The sequence below is a fragment of the Myotis brandtii genome, unplaced genomic scaffold (assembly GCF_000412655.1).
Source record: "Myotis brandtii unplaced genomic scaffold, ASM41265v1 scaffold247, whole genome shotgun sequence".
In the NCBI taxonomy this organism is placed as follows: Eukaryota; Metazoa; Chordata; class Mammalia; order Chiroptera; family Vespertilionidae; genus Myotis; species Myotis brandtii.
This window is the reverse complement of record NW_005359352.1, coordinates 1,296,701-1,305,568: the sequence shown is the minus strand read 5'-3', so window position 1 is coordinate 1,305,568 and position 8,868 is coordinate 1,296,701. Positions and strand designations below refer to the sequence as shown.

Genomic DNA, 8,868 nt, shown 5'->3' with positions numbered 1-8,868 from the left:
TGGCAAACCTGGCTGGAGAACCTGGCTAGAACCTGACTAGGCTGCTGATCAACTGAACGCTGTCGCTGTGTCATTCCTTCTTTGCCAACTCCATCCACACCTTTGGGAACCCCTGGACCTGCTGGGGTTGGACCCCAACAACTGGTGCCTCTCGTCTGCTCCAAAAGCCTCGTGAGGCTTGGGGCAGCGTTCTTGGTGAGGGCGTCGCCGGGGCCAGGCGCTGGGGTCCGGGTGCCGGGGATGGCATCCGGAGCGGCTCGCTGCCTGGTATTGGCATCTGTTCGATATGGGGCTCTCCGGAGAGGACCGAGCTTGAAGAAAGATGGGGATATCTCTGCCGGACGAGGCGGCTCAGGTTGGAGCCTGGTGCCATCGAGGTCAGTCATCGTTACTCGCAGCGGCGCCATTTTGCCCAAACCGGTGAAAATGTCCTTCGGCCTCCTCCGTGTGTTCTCCACTGTGATCCCCTTCCTCTATGTCGGGACGCTCATTAGCAAGAACGTTGCCGCTCTCCTTGAGGAGCATGACATTTTTGTCCCAGAGGACGACGATGGTGACGACTACCAGGTCATGAAGTTCAGGAAAGAGAAAGCCCTCCCTGAATCAAGACATGGCGATGCTCACAGCCTCTCCTCCTTGCCTATCAGCAGAAGGGACTAGGGAAAGCCCTCAGCCTCCCAACTCCAGTGAAGCCTCCTGCAAAGCCCATGCCCACAGCCCTGTGTCCCAGGCTCTGGGAGGTTCCCCGAGATGTGCAATCCACTGAGCATAACCAGATGATGAATAAACATGACAAATATCAACTATGAAAAAAAAATTCTTCCGAGTCTGACACAACTGTGTGACAAAGCCAATTAGTTAATTTCTCTCTGCTTCAGTTTTTCACCCATAAGATGGGGAAAATGGTGCTACTGCCTCAGAAGGATCATGTTATGAACTACTTTTTATAATCAGGGCAAAAAAATGTAGCTGCCCGTACAACAGCAAGATGCCTTTCACCTGCATGAAAAGTACAGTCACTGGTGCATGCAGCGTCCCGGATTGCGAGAGGGATGTCCGACTGCCAGTTTAGGCCCGACATCCCCCGAGGGGTCCCGGATTGCGAGAAGGTGTAGGCCAGGCTGAGGGACCCCCATCCCCGTGCACAAATTTCATGCACCAGCCTCTAGTCCACATAATAAAAGCCCCAGGTGGCTGACTGTCATCCTTGAGCACTTACAGGCTAACTCTAACCTGAGATCAGACACTGAAATTCAGAAAGTCGCCCTTTCGGGCCTGACACAGCTCCGAGGGGGTATCCCAAGGTAGACGGAACAAGACAGCGAGAACACAGGAGGCAGCAGCAGACCCGCTCGGAAGCCCTGCCTCTGCTCCTCCACGGCACCAGCACAGCGGTTTATCTTCCTTGTCCATACATCAGGAAACTCGAAGTAAATTCAGTGGTCCCGTCTTCCTAAAATTTTTGATTCCCCCAAATTTCTAGAACTTTCCTCTCTTCCTGAACCCACATTCGGTCTGGGTTTATTTGTCAAAGATGCAAACGAAACTCATGCTGACTCGTCGGTTCGAGAACCGCATTGTCTTCCGATTGCTGCGCTGGCTTCTGGGCTGCCTCTGACTTGCTGCCTCTCTCCTCGTCCTCTCCTCTTGAAAATGCCTGTCGACTCGAAGTAAATTCAGTGGTCCCGTCTTCCTAAAATTTTTGATTCCCCCAAATTTCTAGAACTTTCCTCTCTTCCTGAACCCACATTCGGTCTGGGTTTATTTGTCAAAGATGCAAACGAAACTCATGCTGACTCATCGGTTCGAGAACCGCATTGTCTTCCCATTTGCTGCGCTGGCTTCAGGGCTGCCTCTCTCCTCGTCCTTTCCTCTTGAAAATGCCTGTCGCTCTCAGGGGCCGGGGATGACGCCTGTGTTCTGTCTTGGGGACACACTGCCTTGTAATACTTTAAGCAATAAAAAAAAAGAAAGAAAGAAAGAAAATGCCTGTCGCTCTCAGGGGCCGGGGATGGCGCCTGTGTTCTGTCTTGGGGACACACTGCCTTTCCTCCTGGGTCTATTTGGCTTTTTCCACCTTTATAGGACCGGGTCTAGTCTCAATGAGAAGGACACCCGTCCGCTGAGCGCTCACATATTCTGAGGGAGCCACGCGCACCCCTCTGGCCTCTCGGTATAGAAAACAAAGTGCAGCCCGGCCGGCGTGGCTCAGTGGCTGAGCGTCGACCTATGAACCAGGAGGTCAGGGTTCGATCCCAGGTCGGGGCACAGGCCTGGGTTTCGGGCTCGATCCCCAGTGTGGGGCGTGCAGGAGGCAGCCGATCCATGATTCTGTCTCATCATGGATGTTCCTCTCTCTCTCTCCCTCTCCCTTCCTCTCTGAAATCAATAAAAATCTATTTAAAAAAAGAAAAACGAAGGACCAACTCCCGTGCGCCCACACGGCTGCGTCATGGCATTTGTGTGCAAGTCAGGAAGCATCTGGAAGGTAAGTCGCAGCACCCACCCAGGCTGCTCATCATCGCCGCCCACTCAGCTCCCGGGGCCTCGCCTCCTCTGTCCCGCCTCGAAGCTCAGGCCGGGCTGCTCCCCTGTAATTACAAGATCAGCTCTCTCCCTTCAGCAGGCTGACTACCTCGCTGCTCAAGGGTCCAGTCTGGGAGCTGGGCAGTCACCCCCTCCTGAGGCCGGCTCTGCAGCAGGGAGAACTGGGGACTCCGGCCCCCAGAGCCCTGTGTGGTCCCCGGAGCCCGTGCTGTCCGCGCATTTCCTGTCCGCGGGGAAATGTGTCAACAAGCACGTGCTGTGCAGGTGTTTTCTGCGCGAGCCCTGCCTCCTGGCTGCCTGGTTCTGGGGCGGGGCTCGTGCCCAGTCAGGTGAAGCCAAGGCCAGAGCCCGAGGCAGCAGAACTGGGAGTGAGGACCCCTCTCCCTCAGTGTCAGGCCCGGGGCGACCACATCTAACCCAGATCCCTCGCCAAGACCTGCTGTCCCGGACGGGCGACTCTTCTGGTTACACGTGAGGGACCTGCCAAGAAATGGCCTTATCATCAGATAATGGCTTGGTTTCGATTTCATCAAATTATCTTTTAATTGCTTCCACTTGAAAGCAGATAGCTCTTCTCTCGGCCGTGGGTTTCTGTCTGTGGATCCTGATCGAGGCTTAAGTACTGCCTAGCACAACCCAGTCTGTATTGAAATCACAGCACATTAACAATAAAAGTCTATGGTGAAAGAGATAGCAAAGGTCCCCACGGCAGCTCCAACCTATTGCATCACTAGATTCATAAATAATGGGTTGCTGCTCCCAAAAATGAGGTGGAAATAACCACCAATAGGAGCCCCTTTCTTCGGTTCTTCATTTGAACAACTACCCCTGACTTTGTTGAGGCGTTGGGGGTGGGGGAGGGTCATAAAATGGACCAGGTAAGGCCGGCCAGCGTGGTTCAGTGATTGAGCATCAACCTATGAACCAGAAGGTCACGGTTTGATTGTCAGTCAGGACACATGCCCAGGTTGCGGGCTCCATGCCCAGTGTGGGGCGTGCAGGAGGCAATTCTCGCTCATCATTGATTTTTATCTCTCCCCCCTCTCCCTTCCTCTCTGACATCAATAAACATACATATTTTTAAAGCATCAGGTGAAGAGTTGGGCACTGGGACCAGATTGCCTGAGTTTGAAGCTAGTTACCATTTATTTGAGTTTGGACACGTTATCTAACCTCTTTGGGCCTCCGTCTTCTCACCTATAAAATGGGAATAATAAAGGGAATAATAATGGTTTGTGCCACTCCTATCACTTAGTGTCCACGGCGAAGTGTAAGCTCTCGGTGAATGTTAGCCACCATCGCCGCCACCGCCCTCCTCCTCCTCACCGTTATTTCTAGAGAAAGGGCGGGTCTCAAAGTCCGTGGTCACACTTCCACGGGCACCATCCACCAGGCAGCCGTGGGCACGAGCAGCAGGAGGAGGGCTTGGTCCACGTGGCCCTCCGCGTCGAGAGGGGAAGAGAAGCAGCGAAGGCTGAGATTTGCGGTAGGAAGACGGCAGTCACTGCGCGGTCCAGCCCTGGCCTACGCACCTGAGAGCATTGACGGAGCTTCCAGCTACAGCAGTGGTTCTCAACCTCGGCTGCACATTAGAATCACCTGGGAATCTTTTTAAAATCCTGATTTCTGGGCCTCATCCTCCGGAAATTCTGTTTCTTTGTTACTAATGTTGTGGCCCCACCCCATAACAAAGAAACAGAATTTCCGGAGGATGAGGCCCAGAAATCAGGATTTTAAAAAGATTCCCAGGTGATTCTAATGTGCAGCTGAGGTTGAGAACTACTGTGCTAGAGGAATGGACGGCAACTCCTCTTAAACCTTTTCTTCTTAAATGTGGCGCACACTGTGCTGGTTCAGGTACCTTGGTTTTTTAACTGTCCGTGTCAATTGTGAGCCTTCACAACCTACTCAGGAGAAAAGAGGATGAAGGAGGGACAAACAGTAATTTAGAGAAGGCTATGATGGGTGAGGACCAAGCAGATGGATGCGTAATTTATAACCTGGAGTATCACTTTGTGACCCATTTAAGAATTGTCACTCTGATTGGTGATTTTGGAAATTCCAGGTACCCTCAGCCTTCCTCCTTCTGTGTAGTATTTCTTTAAATACCTTCTCTGAATCCACACATATTGGTCTCTATCTTTTTTTTTTTTTTTGGTTCGTGTCCAGCTGGAAACCAATGAATTGAGTTCATGTTATTCCAGGACGGCAGCCAGGAACTTGATCTTATTGCGTAAGCTACGCCACTCCTCCCGTGTAGCGCACATCCAGCTACTGACCCTGCACGCTTCTCCGACTGCGCGGTACGCTGTTCCCTCTGGGGCTGCCTGCGTGTCATTGAGAAATACATTAAAGGGAAAAGCCAACGAACTCAGGTCTGTCTGATACGAGCCAGCCAGTCAGTGTGTCGGTGGCTCCCGCAGGTGCCCCTGGATGACACGTATCTCCCAGGACACCTGCTTACAACCCAGATTCCTGGGCAACACCAAACACATAAAGAAGCAGAATTTAGCCCAGCTGGCATGGCTCAGTGGTTGAGCGTCAACCTATGAACCAGGAGGTCACGGTTCGATTCCCGGCCAGGGCACAGGCCCAGGTCGCAGGCTCAACCCCCAGTCGGGGGCGTGCAGGAGGCAGCCTATCAGTGATTCTCTCTCATCATTGATGTTTCTGTCTTTCTCCCTCCCTCTTCCTCTCTGAGATCAGTGAAAATATTTTTTAAAAAAGAATCAGAATTTGAATAATAAGAAGAAGGAACTTGGGCATTGTCTACAGTAATTTTTCTCATCCCTGCTCAAACGACCTCAAAATCCAAGAAAGAAAGAAAGAAAGAAAGAAAGAAAGAAAGAAAGAAAGAAAGAAAGAAAGAGGAGGATTTCTAGGCCAGGCCCAGGAATCTGCATTTCCCCCATGGCCTCGGGGAATTCCTAGGCACACACAGAAGCTCGGGAACCAATACTCTGGGCCCTCACTTTGTTAAGAACGTCGTTTTAATGAAGCAAATACGGAAGTAAATTCACAGGTGCCGACTCCTATACCAGAACCGGTCATTTAGCCAGGTTTTATTAAGTGTCTTTCCAATTTACAACTAATAAATCTGTAACCCTTTTCCTATGTCAACACGCTAACCAAACCCACTAATGCTAAATGAGTGCTAATCACATGACAACTAACATCGCTAGGCCCCTTTTGTTATTGAAATGCAATCAAAGTTAAATGCTCAGAGTACATTCTTGTTGATTGCAATGTGTAAGAAAGGTAAAGGTAGTAATATTCCCTTATATTTCTGATGAAAACATCATTGAGCTCCCAGCCGAGGTCCTGCACTGGCCAACGCACCGTTCAAGTGGCAGCGCATTTGGCCCAGGAAGGGAACTCGGGAAACACAGGAAACGCGTTGGCCACGGGGCTCGATGTTAAGGATCATCTAGGTCAGCACCTCCGCGTGACAGACATGTCTCCGGTCCTTGCCGAGGAGCGGCATAGCGGGGTCTTCTTGAAGGAACAGTCGGCATAGACGAAAGCTAGCAAGATCATCGGTGGGGGGTGGAGTTGGGGTGTTTAAAACGCAACGAAGAGGCCCTAGAGCAGCGCGAGCATTTTTTCTCTCACTTTTCTTTTTTGAATTTCATTTTATTTTTATTTCTCATACAGTAATACATGTACAGTTTTAACAAAATCAACTCGCACAGACTATCAGGAAAAGGAAAGTTTCCTGTCCAACTTCTCCTCACTCCGGAGTTTTGCTTCCCAGCATTTTCCATTCGTTTTCCAATCTTACTACTGTTTCTATCAGAATTGTCCTCCATGTTGACTTTACAAAAAATGTTTCCGCTACTCTCACGACCTTTTCGTTTTAAACATTGTGCACTGACCGCCTCACTGTGGGAGATGAGAACACGGTTCTTTTCCCGTCCTGCCTGCAACCCCATCCTCCCAACACAATTGCACCACCACTGTAGGTTCAATATGCAGCATTCCCATGATGACGCCATAAATGTTGTTCAGAGGTGAGTCACACAGTCCACCATAACATGTTTCCTCCACTACTTTCTATTTTTCCTGGAGTTACCACTTGCCTTTCTTTTCCTTCATTTGGTTTTCTATGTAACCGTCACCGATTCATCTCCAAGTCCTACCACAAACTCTAAAACTTCAGTCAACATGGGCACGGGCAGGGGGTGACCTCTCCACTCCATGTTTTCCTAGGTCTCCTGCGTCCTGCTGTTCCAGGCGGGCGTGGCTGCCCTCTAAACCCTGAAGCCAGCCCTCAGACGACAGTTTTCCTTTGGGTCATGGAAGGGTTCCTTCCATCCCCTCCTACCTGGAACCCCTGGATGCGACACAGCCAGGAACAACACTCAGGCGCACCACTGGATGATGCTAATAGCAGCCCTGTGGCCACTGCCACCTGCTGTGTGGTACTTCCTGTCCTAGGGGCCATCTCAGGGGGGCACTGTGGCCCCAGGAGGACGAAAAACTGTCTGGGGGATGGAGAGTCCAAAACACCACACTCTTGCCCACGGGCGTGGCTCAGTGGTCGAGCGTCGACCTATGAACCAGGAGGTCAGGGTTGGATTCCCGGTCGGGGCACATGCCTGGGTTGTGGGCTCAGCCCCTAGTGGGGGGCGTGCAGGAGGCAGCCGATTCATGATTCTCTCTCATCATTGATGTTTCTCTCTCTCCCTTCCTCTCTGAAATCAATAAAAAAATATTTTTAAAAATATCAAGATACCATACGCTTTTAAGATATAGAACACACATATGATACATAAACAGACATATAACATATCTGTGGCATTAAAATTCCACGGGTAGGTTAGAGAGAAAACGTCTACAAAGGCTCCTCAGGAGAGCAATAAGGAGAAAGAAAAAAGGCCAAGAACCACTGAGATAGTCCAACCTTTGCCCCAGATGCCCCAGAACGTGTGATGCCCTGGGTAGCGGCCCCTTCACACATGTCCACCTTCCAGTCCCCTGTGGGGGAGTTTGCCTGATGGGACCTCGGTCACGTTTAGAACTGTTGCTCAAGGGAGCCTGGGAAACACGGTTTCAGCCGTCTAGTGTTTAAAGCGGAGGAAGTGGCCATCTGTCACACCTGACAAAGCTGGTCTAGAATCTTAGGTTGAAACCCTTTTGCACTTAGAATTCTGAAGGCATTGTTCCATCCTATATAATAAAAGGCTAATATGCAAATTACCAAACTGCAAAACGACCGGCCGCTATGACGTGCACTGACCACCAGGGGGCAGATGCTCAATGCAGGAGCTGCCCCCTGGTGGTCAGTGCACTCCCACAGGGGGAGCGCCGCTCAGCCAGAAGCTGGGCTCAGGGCTGGCAAACGCAGCAGCAGTGCCGTCTCCCCAGCAGCGCTAAGAACCCCTCAGGGGATGTCCACCTGCCAGCAGGGAGCGGACCTAAGCCAGCAGTTGGACATCCCCCGAGGGGTCCTGGACTGCGAGAGGGCACAGGCCGGGCTGAGGGAGCCCCGCCCTCCCCCCACCAGTGCACAAATGCCATGCACCGGGCCTCTAGTTTTCTTATAAATTCCAATGATGCTGTTAAGAAATGCCACTTTAATTCCTGATTCTTTGTATTGATCTATTGTGGTTTGTTCCTTCCTTCTCTGAAAGTGTCTGGGGTATTCTTTTTATCACTGACGTTCTGAAATTTTAATGACCTTTCTTGGGTGAGTCTTTTCTCTCACATTGCCGGGTATTCTGTGGTCCCTTTCATTCTAGAAGCACAGGGCCTTCCATTCAGGGGAATTGTCTTGTTTCTTTGATAGTTTTCTCACCTTCACGATCTCTGTTCTCTCTTTATGGAATTCTTATTTGTAAGGTACTGGACTTCCTGGATTGAGCCTCTAGTTTAATTTTTTTCTCTATGTTCCAGCTCTGAATTTTCCCATATAAGACTTTCTCAACTTTATCGTCCAACCTTCTCCTGATTTACTGATTGTTTTCCTTCAATTATTTTCCATCAAGTCATTCACAAAAATTACATTAATTTCCTCATTGAAAATGATTCTAATGACTAAAAGTAACAAAATAACAATGAAACGTGTCTCACCCATTTAAAAATGTACATGTTATGAACAAGGCAATTTGTGCCACCGCAGAAACCAAGCACTCAGAACACGCCCAAGTGGGTGTGCAAAGACAATGCGCCCATTCGCTGGCTCGTTGTGTGTCACTGTTTACATAATCACTCACTCGCTCGCTTATGAAATATAAGCGAGAACATGAAGAAATACGAGATCCACCTTATGTTTCTCCTTTTCACAATCCCAGCGCTCGACTCATAACAGCAACGTCACCA

The 8,868-nt window shown here is 50.2% G+C and overlaps 1 pseudogene; it reads left to right on the top strand.

The window, feature by feature from the left end:
* Nucleotides 1–212: 212 nt before the first annotated feature.
* LOC102248041 lies at nt 213–817 on the top strand (annotated as a pseudogene).
* The last annotated feature ends 8,051 nt before the right edge of the window (nt 818–8,868 follow it).